This window comes from Loxodonta africana, chromosome 7, assembly GCF_030014295.1.
Source record: "Loxodonta africana isolate mLoxAfr1 chromosome 7, mLoxAfr1.hap2, whole genome shotgun sequence".
NCBI classification, from domain to species: Eukaryota; Metazoa; Chordata; class Mammalia; order Proboscidea; family Elephantidae; genus Loxodonta; species Loxodonta africana.
In genome coordinates this window covers 55,320,873-55,338,102 of record NC_087348.1, presented here as the reverse complement: position 1 = coordinate 55,338,102, position 17,230 = coordinate 55,320,873, and the positions used below count along the sequence as shown (strand labels likewise).

General features: G+C 35.1%; 1 protein-coding gene across 3 annotated transcripts in view; it reads left to right on the top strand.

Moving 5' to 3' along the window:
- The window catches only part of METTL15 (methyltransferase 15, mitochondrial 12S rRNA N4-cytidine), a 262,077-nt gene that overhangs the window by 117,721 nt on the left and 127,126 nt on the right, over positions 1–17,230 (top strand). The gene's annotated exons all lie outside the window — the stretch shown is intronic.

Genomic DNA, 17,230 nt, shown 5'->3' with positions numbered 1-17,230 from the left:
TGACTTTCCCAATAAGGAGGTAAATAAATATACATAGACTTTTCTTTGCAAGATTAAGGAGTTTCTAGAATCCCTGAAATCCACCATTTGACCCCAGGCTATTTCTTTCTAAGCATAAGATGAGGTTGTGGTTTAACAACAAGATACTTTTTTTTTTTCTTAATGAAACAAATTTTTTTAATCATTCTCACTCATTCTGCAATGTAGCTTTAACCTATATGTACCTTTTTAAGAGGATCTTATACTAGAGCATTCATGTTTGTTAAATATTTAATAAATTCACTTATGCCCTGAAATTTCATGAAGTATTCTTACCTTATCAGTTGCTGTCAAATTGACTCCAACTCATGGCGACCCCATGTATATCAGAGTAGAACAGTGGTCCATAGGATTTTCAGTGGCAGATTTTTTGGAAGTATATTACCAGGTCATTCTTTCCAGTCTGTCTTAGTCTGGAAGCTTCCATGAAACCTGTCTACCATGGGTGACACTGCTGGTATGTGAAATACCAGTAGCACAGCTTCCAGTCCCATTGCAACACACAAGCCACCACAGTATGACAAACTGACAGACGGGTGGTGGTAAAAAAAGAAAAAATAAGATGATGTAATAATAATGAGTTGGTTGGGTAAACATTAAAAAAAAAAAAAAAACTCAAGAGGTAAGTATGTAGAGAGTGCAAATAGGGAAAAATTCCATTTACAAAGGCACCAAAACCTATATAAAGTATTTAGGAATAAATTTAACAAGAAATTTTTAGTTTACAAATAAAAAGCATAAAATTCTATAGTTTTATTGAAGAACATAAACTTGCCTTCCCAGATATCATATGATACTATAAAATCACTGTAATAAAGTCAGTATGATATTGGCGTAAGAATAGACATATAAGTTAGTGAAAGAGAGAATCCAGAAATAGACTCTGCTATATATAAAAGAATTGACTAGAAGATATTTTATTTTTGTGCTTTAGGAAAAAGTTTACAGCTTAAGTTAATTTCTCATTCAAAAATTTATGAATATATTGATTTATGACATTGGTTGCAATCCCCACAATATGACAAGCTACACCTTTTTACCCTGGGTTCCCTGTGTACATTTGACCAGTTCCTGTCCCTTCCTGCCTTCTTGTCCTGCTTTTGGATGGAAGTTGCCGATTTGGTCTTGTATGTTTTATTGAACTAAGAAGCGCGTTCCTCACGTGTGTTATTTTTTGTTTTATAGGTCTGTCTAGTCTAAGTCTGAAAAATGGGCGACTGGAATGGTTTCAGTTCTGGGTTAGCAGAGGGTCCGGTGGCCATAGTTTTGGGGATTTCCAAGTCTCTGTCAGACCAGTAGGTCTGGTCTTTTTTCATGAATTTGAATTCTGTCCTGCAATTTTTTCCCGCTCTAGGACTCTCTCTTGTGATCCCTGTTGGAACCGTCATTGGTGGTAGTTGAGCACCATCTAGTTCTTCTGGTCTCAGGCTGGTGGAGTCTGTGGTTCATGTGGTCCTTTAGTCCTTTGGGCTAATATTTTCCTTGTTTCTTTTTGTTTTAGAACACAAAGCTATTTTAACTCATTGAGAAAATAATGCGTTATTAAATAAATGGTGTTGATACAATTGTCAAGAAGAAAATAAAATAGACCCCTATTTTAAATCATATTAAAAAAAAAAGATAAAGGAAAAATTATGAAAAATTGAAAATAAAATTTCTATGAGAAAATTAAAGAGATTACGTCTAAAATAGGAGCCAGTAAACTTCTGCAATCAAGACTCCAAACCATAACTCTATAAAATAAGCTGTAGAAATACCTGATTAGATCATTTAAAAGATTAAATATTGGAAAATATGACAGCATTTCCAATCAGCTAATTTCAAAAAGAAATATTAGTAGTACCGAGAGTAGAAAAAGGATTAATATCTACCATATAGGAAGAGTTTTTACAAAATTGATAGGAAGGCTATAAAATCCAATTTGTAAAAGAGCCAAAATATATTATAGAAGATTAAGCTTGAAAAGATATTCCATCTCAATAGCAGTCAGGAAAATGAAATTAAAATAATAATGGTATAATACTATACACTTGAACTGGAAAAAACCTAACAGTTCTTGCTTTTGGGGATATGAGGAAAAGGATATTCTCATTCACTTTTGGTGAATATCTTTTAATATTAAAAAATACGTAACCTACTTAGAATTTATTCATCTAAACAAAATAATCCATATGTAAGGAAACATTTGTATGTGACTGTTTACTACATCATCAATACTAGTAGCAGAAAGCTAGAAATAATATGAAGGTCCATCAATAGCAGAATTGTTAAATACGATATGTAACCTTTAAATAGTGAGCACTTTCAGGTCATTGACCTGGAGCAAAATCCAGGAGCCAGAATTAAAAAAATCAAGGTGCAGTGAAATACATATAATCTAATCCCATTTTGTAAAACAAAGTCCCTCTATAACTGCCTTAGTCATCTAGTGCTGCTCTAAAAGAAACACCATGAGTGGATGGCTTCAACGAAGAGAAATTTATTTCTTCACAGTAAAGTAGGCTAAAAGTCCAGATTCAGAGTGTCAGCTCCAGGGGAAAGCTTTCTGACTCTGTCTCCTTCTCATCAATCTTCCCCTGGACTAGGAGGTTCTCTAGTCAGGGACCCCGGGTCTGAAGGGAAACACTCTGCTCCAAGCACTGGTTTCTTGGTGGTATGAGGTTCCCCTCCCTGCTGGCTTCCCTTTCCTTTTTATCTCTTGAGGGATAAAAGGTGGTTCGGGGCACACCCCAGGGAAACTCCTTTACATTGGAGTGATCAGGATGTGACCTGGGTAAGGGTATTACAATTTCACCTTAATCCTCTTTAACATTAAATTAAAATCACAAAATGGAGGACAACCACACAATACACATGCTCATGGCCTAACCAAGTTGATACACATTTTTGGGGGGAAAATAATTCAATCAATGACAATAACCTTATTTAAACTTTATTACACACTTTGTGCATGCATTGTTTATATATGTAATCATGAAGAAAATGAGAAAAAAGGGATTAATGATATAAGGAGAGGTGAAGGGAATGAAGTAAAAAAAAAAAGCAAAGACTATATGACCACTTCTCTCTTTCTTTAATATATATGTCTTAAATGCAAAGCTGTGCTATATATTATTCTGCTATATATTATTCATGAATACATACATATTTAGTAATAATATAAAAAATATGCATGAGAAAGAAAAGTACAAATTCAGGCTGGGGTTATTTTTGAAGATAACTGATGGTTGGTTGGTTGGATGGACAGAAACCCTATTGGTGTAGTGGTTAAGTGCTATGGCTGCTAACCAAGAGCTTGGCGGTTCAGACCAGCCAGGTGCTCCCTGGAAACTCTATGGGGCAGCTCTACTCTGTCCTATAAGCTCGCTGTGAGTTGGATGGGTAGAAGGATTAGATAATCTACTTAGAAATACATATATAATTATAATTTGTAGCAATGTACACTATAAAGGAAACATTTCTCATTTCACTGTGAAGTTCTTTTGAGGAAATACGGTAACTTAAATCTCTTTATTTTGCTGTTACTGTAAAAGGGGAGTTTATACTCCTCAAAAATCCCATGTTCTTTACTCTGTCAAACTAAGTCAGAAATAGAAACTAGTATTTTCACATTATACTAAGCAATTCATAGGAAGGCTGAATTTTAGGCCAGCCCATTTTAGCTCTTTCAGAAAAGATGACATGTCAGATCATCTGATGTTTGAAAACGGAACTTTTCTTCATTGTCTCTGAAGACTGTGCGAGAGGAAACACATTTAAATTGGAGCAGTGGGGTGTTGGCTGACTTTTACCATAGTGGAAGATGGATGCTAGAATATAGCTTTTAAAGACAATGTGTTTTCTCCCCTGAATTTAGGAGTGATATATACCCTTTATACTGAATTTGGAGAATACAGCCATATATACACACACAAAAAAAAGTCATAATTGATGATTTGACTGTAATTTTAAGCATCATAAAAAAGTGATAAGCTGTTATTTGCAAATGTTTATAAAGATAGACATGCTTACTGGGGTAAATTTATAATATACAGAAAAATTGAAGAAAAAATTAAACGTACTCATAATTTCACTCTTAATGAGTGTTGATGATAATGATTTTGTGTATTTTATTCCATCTATTTAATTGTCAGTATTTCATCATATCGTATGTACTATTTTTTTTTTTTTTTTTTGCTTGTTTGAACTTTCTTAGATACTTTTGCTTTTTATACATTTATTTTAACATTCTAGAATTTTAGAAGATCCTGGTCAAGTTTAAAATACCATTTTGATCAATTGTATTAAATACATAATTAGTTTAGAAAGGATTGACACCTTTATTCTGCATCATCATTTATTCCTGTATTTTGTGTTTCTCAGTGAAAATGTTTTCAAATCAAAATTATAAAATTCAGAAAACTAACAAAAAGAAAATTAAAATAATTCATAATCTCAGCACAAGGTTTAGCAATTTGATATGTTTTCTTAATCATTTTGGTTATATCTGTATATGCATTCTTATACACATACCCAGCCCTGGTGGCACAGTGGTTAAGAACTTGGGCCTTAAAAAAAAAAGAAACTGTTGCTGTGGAGTCGATTCTGACTCGTAATGACTCTACAGTACAGAGTAGAACTGCCCCATAGAGTTTCCAAGGAGCGCCTGGTGTATTCCAACTGCTGCCCTTTCAGTTGGTAGCCATAGCACTTAGCCACTACCAAAAAGTAGCAATCTGAATCCATCAGCCACTCCTTGAAAACCCTGTGAGTCAGTTCTACTGTGTCCTGTAGGTTCTCTATGAGTTAGAATCCACTTGACGACAAGTTTTTTTTTTTATATACACATATACATTTTACAAAATTTATTCTATTATACATTGTCAGCACATTCATATTTCATTAAATTATCTTAAAATACATAATTTTATTAGTCGTAGAGTATTTGCATCAGATATTGTTATTGTTAAAATTGTTAGGCGCCATCAAATTTGTTCAACTCATAGTGACTGTATGTACATCAGAACAAAACACTGTCCGGCCCTGCAACCGTCCTCACAGTCATTGCTATGTTTGAACCCATTGTTGAAGCCACTGTGTCAAACCATCTCACTAAGGTCCTTCCTTTTTTTTACTACTCTCTACTTTACCAAGTAGGATGTCCTTCTCCAGAGACTGGTCCCTTCTGATAACATGTCCAAAGTATGTGAGATGAAGTCTCGCAGTCTTGGATGTACTTTTTCCAAGACAGACTTGTTCATTCTTCTGGCAGTCCATGGTATATTCAATATTCTTAGCCAACATTATAATTCAAAGGCATTAATTCTTCTTTGGTCTTCCTTATTCATTGTCCAGTTTTCACATGCATGTGAAGCATTTGAAAATACCATGGCTTGGGTCAGGTGCACCTTAGTCCTCAAAGTGACATCTTTGCTTTTTTAACACTTTAAAGAGGTCTTTTGCAGCAGATTTGCCCAATGCAATAATACATCATTTGATTTCTTGATTGCTGCTTCTATGGGTGTTGATTGTGGATCCATGTAAAATGAAATCCTGGACAACTTCAGTATTTTCCCAGTTTATTATGGTGTTGTGTATTGATCCAACTGTGACGATTTTTGTTTTCTTTATGTTGAGGTGTAGTCCATCATGTAGTTATAACTTAATTGATTCTAATTCTAATATAGTATTATCTATATCCATATTTTGATATTTTAAATCTTACTGTTCGATATTATTTTAGACAAATATAAGCAACAAATACAAGATATATTTAGTGTAAACAAATCTGAGTATCTTTTCTTTAAGAGGGTAGTTACATCAGGATAGACTTGTTCTTCCTCTGTTGTCTTGTTTTATGTATCCTAATGTTATGCTTGGTTGAAGTTTTCTTTGACTGTTAAAATTTCTTATGTTTATTGTATATATGTATTTGGTTTTGCCATTTCTTTACTAATTTTGATGACACATCCTTTTTTTTTTTAATTTACTATTCACTGACTTTAGGATTTTCTTTTTTATAAAAAGCATTTCAGCATTTTTTATTACATGTACAGAATAAAACAATATTTGTTGACCGTCCACCCCTACTTAAGGTGAGAACTTAATACTCATTTATTTTTATTTTCAACCCCATTTCCTTAAATATTTACCTTGGATTCTACACATTAATATCTTCTCATGGTAATTATTAATTAACACATACATTGTCAATCATATATAAAATATTTTACTTAAACCCATTTCTTTTCAATGAACCCCACTAGCCCTTTTATAATAGGTTAAACCTCCATTTTGAGTTCTTTATGTGGATTAATTTCTAAATTGATTGCATCTTTAAGTATTTTTTATGTAAGTATGGAAAGGGGAAATATTAGAGCATTTTTCTACTTTATGCTGTATCATTCACGCCACCTCACAACAACTTGATTTAATATGTAATTTTGGGAATTTTATAAATATCACTTTTTTTTCTTCTGGAGTGTAGTATTGTGGTCTGAGCTCAACCCAGTTTGCTTTGTCCTTTCCTAGGTAACCTGTTCCCTACCCCTTCTCCCACCCTCAGCCTGGATGTTTATTGGATTCCCCCCTCCCCACTTTGGTGAATATTTTATGTTCATAAATTCCATTAAGAAATATCACTGATTGGTCTCTTTTCAGTAATTTTCTATGTACTCTGGAAGCAATTTTGGGGTCAGGTCTTTCCTCTACAAAGAAAAGGTTTTGTTTCAATCACACACACACACCCCTTCTTTTTTTTTTTTTCCCCTTTTTCTGACCTGGGAGCACTTATTGTCTGTTGGTTGGATTCACATTTTCTGCCCTGCAATCTTATTCCCTCCCTTAGTGTTTTCAGCTATTTTCAGTTTACCTCAGTATTCAGGGAAATCTCTTCAAGGTTATTTTATATATTACAAATTTCATTTTTCTACAGTGTTGGTTATGGTTTTTCAGTGCCACTGGTTCAGATTTTAATTCATGTATTAGAAGTTATCTTTTCTTGTAATTTTTTTCTTATTTAACTTGTTGACCTACCCTTTTCTGCCAATTTCTTTTTGTTCTCTTATCTCATTTTCATGTTCTGTTTCACAGTCAGTAGAATATATGTAAATTCAGATCTTTTTGAAATTTACAGAATCCAAGTATATGCCTTCTAAACTTTGCTCCTTGTTGTAATAAACCTTTTCAAAAGTAAGCTTTTCCTCTATATCTTGAGTACAGAGTCCTCCTATTCACCTCCAAAATCTTTTCATAGGTTCTGTCTTGGTTTTATGTTAATGTGTATAGTTTTTACTATTTGGATACATTCTTCTTTGACCTGCTCATTGTTCACTCATGTATGGCTGGAATCTTCCCTTCAGATTTTAAGCTAGAAAATTACTTGAGTATTTTGGAGTCATTTGTCTAGGATATGTCAAAGGGAGGAGGCTTCCCCTATATTTTTATTCTTGTTAGAGAATGCAATTCATCAAAGCTACTACTCCTATAATGTATTACTTTTTTGGCCTTTCTAGCCTTTTCAGTTTAGGGAGAGTCTTCACACTCAGGGTGTATTTTGACAGCACCTGTCTATTTCTGCTCTTGATGTCATTGCATTATATGAATTGTAATCCCTAAGTGACTAAGAGGGATACTGCATGGGTTGAAGTCAGGAAAGTTGTGCATCAGGGTTATATCCTTTCAAGATTCTAATTCAGCCTGTATGCTGAGCACATAATCTGAGAAGCTGGAGGAAAAAAAAAAAATATATATATATATATATATACACACACACATATATATATACACACACATATATATGAAGGAGAACGGGGCATCAGGATTGGAGGACACTCATTAACAATCTGAGAAATGCAGATGACACAGCCTTGCTTGCTGAAAGTGAAAAGGACTTGAAGCACTTACTGATGAAGACCAAAGACCACAGTCTTTAGTATGGATTACACCTCAACATAAAGAAAGCAAAAATCCTCACAACTCAACCAATGAGCAACATCATGATAAACGGAGAAAAGATTGAAGTTGTCAAGGATTTCATTTTACTTGGATCCACAATCAACACCCATGGAAGCAGCAGTTAGGAAGTCAGAAGATGCGTTGCATTGGGCAAATCTGCTGTAAGTAATCTCTTTTAAAGTGTTAAAAAAAACAAAGATGTTACCTTGAGGACTAAGGTGTGCCTGACCCCAGCCATAGTGTTTTCAGTTGCCTCATATGCATGCAGAAGCTGGATAATGAATATGGAAAATCAAAGAAGAATTGATGCCTTTGAATTATGGTGCTGGCAAAGAATATTGAATATGCCATGGACTGCCAAAAGAACAAACAAATCTGTCTTGGTACCTAAAATTTAGACTGCCAGGATAAGATATGAGATACAGCTGCTAGTAATCTTACTACCCATAGGAGGTCAGTCCTGCTATGCATCATCAAAAGAATTTTCATAACTATAAACAAGTATGGAAAAAGACAACTTGGAAAAATTAACTGGACTGTTTTGAACTATTGATGGTCTGTCACCTTTTCACTATTTTTGGTAACATGAATATTACTAAAACAAGATGTTGTACTTTTGAATATTATTAAATATAAGCTTTGTCGAAGGGATATCAGCCCCCTTTTTTGATGAAGTGAAAGTGCTTGACTCTATGGTTTACTAAATAATTCCTTTCAAGGCTTGAGAAAGATGTGTTCATTCTATATATATATATATATATATATATATATATATTGTTCCCAGGCAAGGTGCTAATTCTTAGGGTTCCAGACGCATTAAGACAAAAAGTTCATGTTTTCACAGAGCTTATATGTAAACAGAAAATAGATAGGAAACAGATAATTTCACAATTAATTATTTAATTACAATTGTGATCATGGCTAAGAATGAGTACTGTATGTTTGAAGAGCAATATGACATTGGGATTCAGTCCACTCTAGAACATCAAGACTTAAAGGATGAGTGATTGTTAGCTAGGTGATGGAGGGGAAGATGATGGAGCCAGAGAACATTTGCAGTAGTGGGAACAAGTTAACGAAGGTCTTTTTAACAGAAAAGGAAATGACATATTGGAGGAACTGTGAAATGAGCAGTGTGAATGGATTATAAAGAGGAAGAGGAGGAGTGTCTAGAGAGGTAAGCTAGAGCATGATCACACAAAATCTTGTTGAGAATTTTGGACTTTATCCTTAGAACAATGGGAGACCATCAAAGTGTTTGTAATGTGAAATTGGCATGATAGTTTTTGCATTTTTAAAAGATTATTCTGCCTCCTATATGAAGAATGGGTGGGCAGAGGGCAAAATTAGAAAGAATTCATTGAGACCAGGTCAAAGGCTGTGAAAGCTGGTGGTAGCTGGGCCTAGAAGAGAAACTTTTCTTCTAATCATTGTTTTAGAAGTTCTACTTTGCTTTAATAGTCTCTGGCTTCCAATTTTAATGGGATTCCAAACAGTTAAAATAATTCTTTTCAGGTAAAATTATATTCTATGTTTATAAGTGAAATTGAAGTTAATCCTGTAATACCAAATTTTGAAAGACTCTTTAAGAATTCCCACTGGCCTCTTCTGACTTGCCAATATAAGGAAGGAGAAAGGAATAACTAAGCTCAGTCCTGCCATGTTCCTTTGTCTTAGAGAGTTTTCACGTTTTCCCTGAAGCCTGTTAGTCTTTCCTCCAGAATATGTTCCACCTTTTGTTTTCCCTCTCTGGGTGAATGGCACCACCTGGGAAACAAACATTCAGTCATTAGGTGAATAAGGCCCTACCACACATCACACACTAGTCTTACTTTACCATTTCCTTTCCTTCACGCTTTGTGTTTAATCAACAATAAGTATCTTCCAGTTTTGCCTCAAGAGGTCTTATCAACTTTAATTGTGCTTTAGGTGAAAGTTTACAGTTCAAGTTAATTTCTCATTTAAAAATTTATACATGTATTGTTTTGCCACATTAGTTGCAATCCCCACAATGTGACAGCACATTCCCTCTTTCCACCCCGGGTTCCCTGTGCCCATTTCGTCCAATTTCTGTCCCCTCCCGCCTTCTCATCTTGCTTTTGGACAGGGGTTGCCCATTTGATCTTGTATATTTGATTGAACTAACAAGCACATCCCTCACTTGTGTTATTTTTGTTTTATAGGCCTATGTAATCTTTGTCTGAAAAGTGGGCTTTGGGAATGGCTTCATTTCTGGGTTAGCAGAGTGTCTGGGGCCACAGTTTCAGGGATTTCCTCCAGCCTCTGTCAGACCAGTAAGTCTGGTCTTTTTTCATGAATTTGAATTCTGTTTTTCTCCTGCTCTGTCCAGGGCTCTCTGTTGTGATCCCTGTCAGAGCTGTCAGTGGTAGCTCCTTTTTTTGAATTACTGCTCTGCCATTTACTCACTATAGATGAGTAGTAAGTTACTTAACCTCTCTGTTCCTTAGTTTCCTCATCTTTAAAATGGGGATAATAACAATACTCACCTCTTTGGAAAGTTGTGAGGATTAAACTTAGAACAATGTCTAGCATACCCTATTAGTTATGAAATCAGGTTTTTGGGTCCTGATTAGCATTTCATGGAATAGAATAGGGAATATTATAGTACATCATAGGAAGTATAATTAAGTATGGTTTCCAATGAAGCAATACATATATGTACATATATTTGTGAGTATATGGGATTCCAATTAAACTATGTTTCTGACTATGTATCCTGATCAAACTTTTTTGAAAATCACAGTCATACTACATTATGCATTTGTTTAAATTGGGTACTAAAGGTTCATTGAATACAGAAAGTATGTCTAATGCGTGTCCACATCCCTGAAACAAGCTCTTTGCTTGGAATATATATGAAAGTTACCGAATGTTTATTTATGTCTCAAACAAAACAGAAATCAATGATCTTGATGGAAATTATACTTTCTAGGATCCTGTCACCTGAAAACCTGAATTTGCCTGGAGGATTAGAACCCTTAAAGCTGCCATTGCTTAATAGATACTTAGCTTAACAGTCTTGCAATGAATTAGATAGAATGTGAAATATAGACACTGGCTATTAAGAAAGGGCATATCGCTGGGGAGTGGAATAGAGTTCCAAAATAAAGGATAAAAGACTCAATGCCTGTACTCAAAACATTTACAGTATATAGCACAGAGAATAATTATCTTTGCTGCTGATTTGGGACTATGATATTAGCTTAGAGAAGGGATGATGAACAGGCTGAGAAAGTTACCTTATCCCAAGTGAATTGCTTTTCTCAGCTTTCTAAGCAGACGCTTACTTTTCTGAATTCCTACCAGGTATCCTAGACAGTCTTCATTTGTCCCTAAATCCTTCCTTCACCTTTGTCACACTGATCTGTACCCCTAGAAGATGATTTTTATGGATATATCAACAGGCTTCCTTTTCTTCTGGCTTCTGGTTGGGTTCAGCAAATGGGAGGCACTGGTAGGGAATCAGAAGGCAGAAGAGAGTGAGGTCAGATTGTGTGTTAGCAGTGACCACAGTTCTAAAACAACTGTTCACAGCCTCCTCCCAGATGCAGCTCTGGGTCTTTAGGGTTCCAGTCACTGTTCCTTCCCCTTGCTTCTTTAGTAGCTTCTTAGTCCTTTCCTTAAACTTTCCTCAGTTACCCTGCTTAGATGTGTTATCTACTTCCTGTCAGAAGGTTGGCAGATTCACCAGGTCTCTGAACTTTGTCTTTAACTGGATCCTTCTTCTTCGGACTTATCTGGAATTGGCTTATTTCAAATATCCATCCCCCCAGGTAGGAAAGCAATCTAGATTTTGAAATCAGACAGTCTTGGTCTGGAGTCTTAGTTCTGCCTCTTCCTAGCTGTGGTATTTTGGACAACAGACTTACCTTTCTGAATTTGTGTTCTCATCTCTAAAATGAGGTACTATTAATACCTGCCTCTTGGTGTGTTATGAAGATTAAGTAAGATTATATAATAAAATGCTTAATAAATATTAGCTATCATTGCTTTGTTATGAAAATTATTGTATAATACATAGTTATATTGTTTATTATTATTATTCTAAGAGTTTAGAAAGTTTCATTGGGATATACCAAGATGGTAACTGGCCATTATTTCCTGTCCTTACCTGCTTGGTTTTTTAACATACACAGATCAGAGTTGTTCTAAGATTTGGGGTATAGGGTACTATATCCAACTCCTCTCACCTTGCAAATTGTTCTGGCATCTGCCTTTTGTTATAGGCTCTCTTTCCCATTGTCCATGTAAATCTTGAAGACTGTGCCTGTCACCCACTACCCTTTTGTCAGTTTGTCATACTATGGTGGCTTGCATGTTGATATGATGCTGAAAGTTATGCCACTGGTATTTCAAATACCAGCAGGGTCACCTGTGGTAGACAGGTTTTAGCAGAGCTTCTGGACTAAGACAGACTAGGAAGAAAGGCCTGGCATTCTACATGCAAAAATTAGCCAATGAAAACCCTATGGATCACAGCAGAATATTGCTCAATAGAGTGCTAGAAGATGAATTCGCTAGTTGGAAGGCACTCAAAATACACAGTAGTCTAACAATGGACTCAAGCATACCAATGATCATGAAGATGGTGCAGGAACAAGCAACATTTATTCTGTTGTACGTGGGGTTGGTGGGTACGTGGGGTTACCATGAGTTAGAGGTGACTCCATAGCAGCTAATAACTATGCCTGTCACGTTTCTAATCACCACTCCACTGAGATGGACCATTGTTTTCCTTCCCCACCCACCCAGATTTACATTGTTTTTATCCTTTGTAATTTCTCCATTAAATCTTGTCTTCAGATCAAAATAACTAATATCTTATGAATGCAATCAGCCAATCAGAAGCTGCTTTCCTTTGTGTCTCCTACTTTTTGGCGCTTTCTTTCTACGTTCATATGCTTCTGACTTCCAAGAAGATGCCTCTTCCTCAATAAAGTTGAAGGTTTTCCTGGGTTTTGTTTTCAGCCCCATCTTGCCCCAAAGCCTGAAAATTCATTACCTGTAGATTTAAGTTCTTATTGTTGATCATTTAACTTATTATTGGTAGGAGGAGACAGTCCGCACATGTTTATTTCAAATAAGCTTTTTGTTTTTTCCTTTATGACGAAAAACAAATTTAACTATACCCATTGCTGTCAAGTTGATTCCAACTCATAGCGACCTTATGCAACAGAGTAGAACCACCTCACAGGGTCTCCAAGACTGTAAATCTTTACAGAAGCAGGCTGCCATGTCTTTCTCCTGTGGTGCAACCTTTCTATTAGCAGTCAGTCTCTTAACCACTGCACCACCAGGGCTCCTTAGCTGTAGACCTGTATAATTGGCACTTTTGTACCCATTCCCAAATAGTGTTATAGATTTATTTCTACTCTTAGAGTTTTTGGCCTAGAGGTTTAAAAAATTGATTCATGGAAGTCAACATACATATTTGAAATGCAAATATATTTCATATTATGATAACTATGAGAAATGAATTACCTTTTCACAAACTTGAGATAATCCATTTTTACTGCCTACGTCATTTGAACATATCCATATGGCACCAGGATAAGAATAGCAGCTTGTTCAGCACAAGAATGACTATACCTAGAAAGATTTTATTTTATCTTGGGACAAACAGTACATATTTAGAGACATGTTTTATTACATATGAGAAAATTTTAGTAGGACTCTTTATGTTTGGGCTTCTGAGTTATTAAAAGAATGAAAACAATAGTTGTATTTTCTCTAACATCATAAACTAATTAAATCAAAATGAGTTTGCTGTAATTACATGCATAATCCTCCTTCTCTTTACACCCCCACTTTTGCCTGATATTTAAAATAAATCTGAGACAAACAGCTGTTGGATTGCATTATCTACTTTAGTATTTTATTCTTGCTTTCTGAGAGATTGCAATCTAAATTGAATGCACAATTCGGCATTCCTTTTAATTCCTGCTGCATAGAGGAAATAGGCTTGGCGTGAGAGATGTTCCAAAGTCTAGGATAAGGTCTCTGTACCAAAAGAGACAGCTCATTATCTAATAGACAGGCAAACCACTAACATAATCAGTAGTAAATCTAGAAGGAAAAATGCCAAACATGTTCTAAACCAAAACTTACATTATTTTTGGAATATCTATTCATATTTTTTATGTTAACATCATTTGTTACTCATTTAATTCAATTTAAGAGGCCCTATTTGGGAAAGATACTAAACTACAGTCTGGGGATATGGCTGGAAAAAAAGACCAAAATAATCCCTTCCCAGTTTATCAGGAAAGGCAGATATTAAACAGGTGGTTACAACAGAGGGTTAATGAAAGTCAGAACCCAGAAATATTAGATATTATGCAGATACCCTCTTAATGCATGGAAGAGCTGACTCTATGCTATTTAAATAAAATACCATTGCAACAAATACTTAACAGAGAAGGAAGAGTACTCATTGCACAGCACATTTCATGGACCTTTCATAGGACAATTAAAATATAATAACAGGATATCAGTGATCAAATTAAATGAGCTACTGTACGGTTGCTGAGCCAGAATCAACTCGACGGCAGTGGGTTTGGTTTTTTGTTTGGTTTTATTCAAATAATACTCCTATGCAACAGGCTTTGTTCAATGGTAAAATTTTTATAGTTTTTCAATGATGCACAATTGCTTTCAGGATAATGTTAAAACTTTTCAGCTTATCACATGAGGCTATTGAGGCTCTAGCAGATGTCTTTCTGTAGATTTTTCACCTATCACTCTACACCAGTCTCCTCATATGCTCCATGAAATAAAAAATACTGTTACATAAACTCCTCATGTTGTAGCATACCTCTCTCCATGCTGTTCCTTTACCTAAGGCACTGTTTGCCCTGCTTATCTTTCAAGACTAAGTATTACTTCCTCTGATGCTCCCAGTTTGATTTAAGTATGTTTTCTCTGTTCACCATCACACCCTGTGCACTTTATCGAAGTTCTTAACACACTGTTCTGTTGACTTACTTCCATTCACTATAGTCTCCTTGAGGTGTGGCTGTGTCTTACGTGACTTTGTATCTACCAAACCTTGTTCAGTCCTTGGTGTAGAGTAGATACTCAGTTAATGTCATATGGATGGACAGATGGATGATAATTTTCCATTGTCTACATCAGATGGATAGAAGAAATTAGATGTACTGTGCTGTTTATCTTGCTTTCTATTTCATAATGTAAATGTAATCCTTTTAAATCTCCAAGCTACCCTTTAAAATAAAGTTCTAAGTCTAGATGTAGGTCTTAGAATTAAGAGGCTCATTGAAGATTCAATTCCTCATTAAATATTTATTAAGAAATATTTGGTGATAAATTCTAGTTAGATATAGTATACCTTCCAATGATCTCAAAAATCCTTATCACTAAATTTTACTATAGAGAGAGTTGGTATCAATTCTGTTTTCACTTGAGGTCATGTACCATGGGAACCTGTGACAGATAGGTAGATAGATAGATGGATAGGTGGATAGGTAGGTAGGTAGATAAATTTTCCCATTACAAGAAGGTGTTTAGATGCCCTGTGCTACAAAAGAACTTTTTTTTTTTTTCAATCTCTAATAATGCTAACCTCTTTTCTTTCCACTGAAATTGAAAAGTTCAGATTTGGTATGTCAAATTCACTCCTACAGGTAAAATTAATCATTTCTTTGAAAGAAAAAAAAAAAGTCAATACAATTTGACATTAAATTGTGTTGTAATAATTAAAGATATCAAAATGTCTGGAATAATTTAGAAAGTACTTCTTATACTAACACCCTTACTTATTTTGTATCTTGGAGCATTATATTTAATACCAGCAAGTATTTTTAAAAAAGCATATTGTGTGCAATGTGTAGGCTTAGCGTAGGATCTTCTGGTTAATTGCTAGATTTCGGGCACCTTTCTAACCCTTTTTTTAGTGGGTATGAAAGGGTTTACTTGTAAGAGATATCGCTATTGACAGAATTTTATCTATTTCTCCTGGAATCTCAACAGCAATTCCCATGTTAGAGGCATCCCCAGAAAGCTCTTTAAAGGATTTCCACCCACACTCTGAATATCTAACAGGACTTGACCCATTTTTTCCCTTATTAAGGTAACAGCATACGCATCATGGGAAAAATAGAATAAGAGCTAGTCTGAGCTTGGAATTTAAAAAAATTATCTACCTCTATGCAGAGAATTGAAGTGGAAACCAAAATTAGTCTTTATTTCTTCTTATGCCATTAATTACAATGTGAATTTCTCATATTAAGGGATTACATCTGATTTCATGAATATAGTTGCATTTTGAGTGGCTTAAAATGTATGTTTATATTATGAAATGGAACAAATGTCAATGCTGAAAATGGAACACACTGCAAGTCAAAAATTCTTTGTACCTCATTTTTAGGGCACAAAATATTTGCTTTAGAGGTTAAATAACACAGGTAATAATTAAATATTAAACCAGTGAATAGAATACGAGTAGAGTTCTTTAGAAGTAATAAAATAATTTTAATTCGGGGAATATGTAAAGATATATTTAAAATAAATTTGGTTATGTAAATTGTTATGTTTTGGTATTAAATTTACTCATCTGTATTAGTTTCTTAGGACTGTGGTAACAAATTTGCATGAAGTGGGTGGCTTAAAATGACAGAAATTTGTCTGACAGTTCTGGAGGCTGGAAGTTCAAATTCATGGTGTTGACAGGGCCCTGCTCTCTCAGAAAGCTCTAGGAGAAGATACTTTCTTAACATGTCCAGCTTCTAGTAGCCTCAAGCATTCCTTGGCTTGCAGCTGCAGCATAATTCCAGTCTCTGCCTCCATCCTCCTGTGGTCATCTTCTCTGTTTCTCTGTCTGTGTCTCCTTTCCAACTTTTTTTTTTTTCTTAATACTCGTGTGTATGTGTGTGTGTGTGCGCACGCTTTAGATGGAAGTTCACAGCGTAAATTAGTCTCTCATTCAAAAACTTTTACACAGTTTGTTTTGTGACATTGGTTACAGTCACCTCAATGTGTCAGCACTCTCCTTCTTTCCATTTACACCGAGGTTCCCTGTGTTCATTCATCCAGTTTTCTTGACCTTATCTTCTTTCCTTTTGAGCAGGTGCTGCCCATTTGGTCTTTTATTCTTGATTGAACTAAGAAGCATATTCCTCATGTGTGTTGTTTGTTTTATACACCTGTCTGATCTTTGGCTGAAAGGTGGACTTTAGGAGCAGCTTCTGTTCTGAGTTAGCAGGGTGTCTGGGGGCCA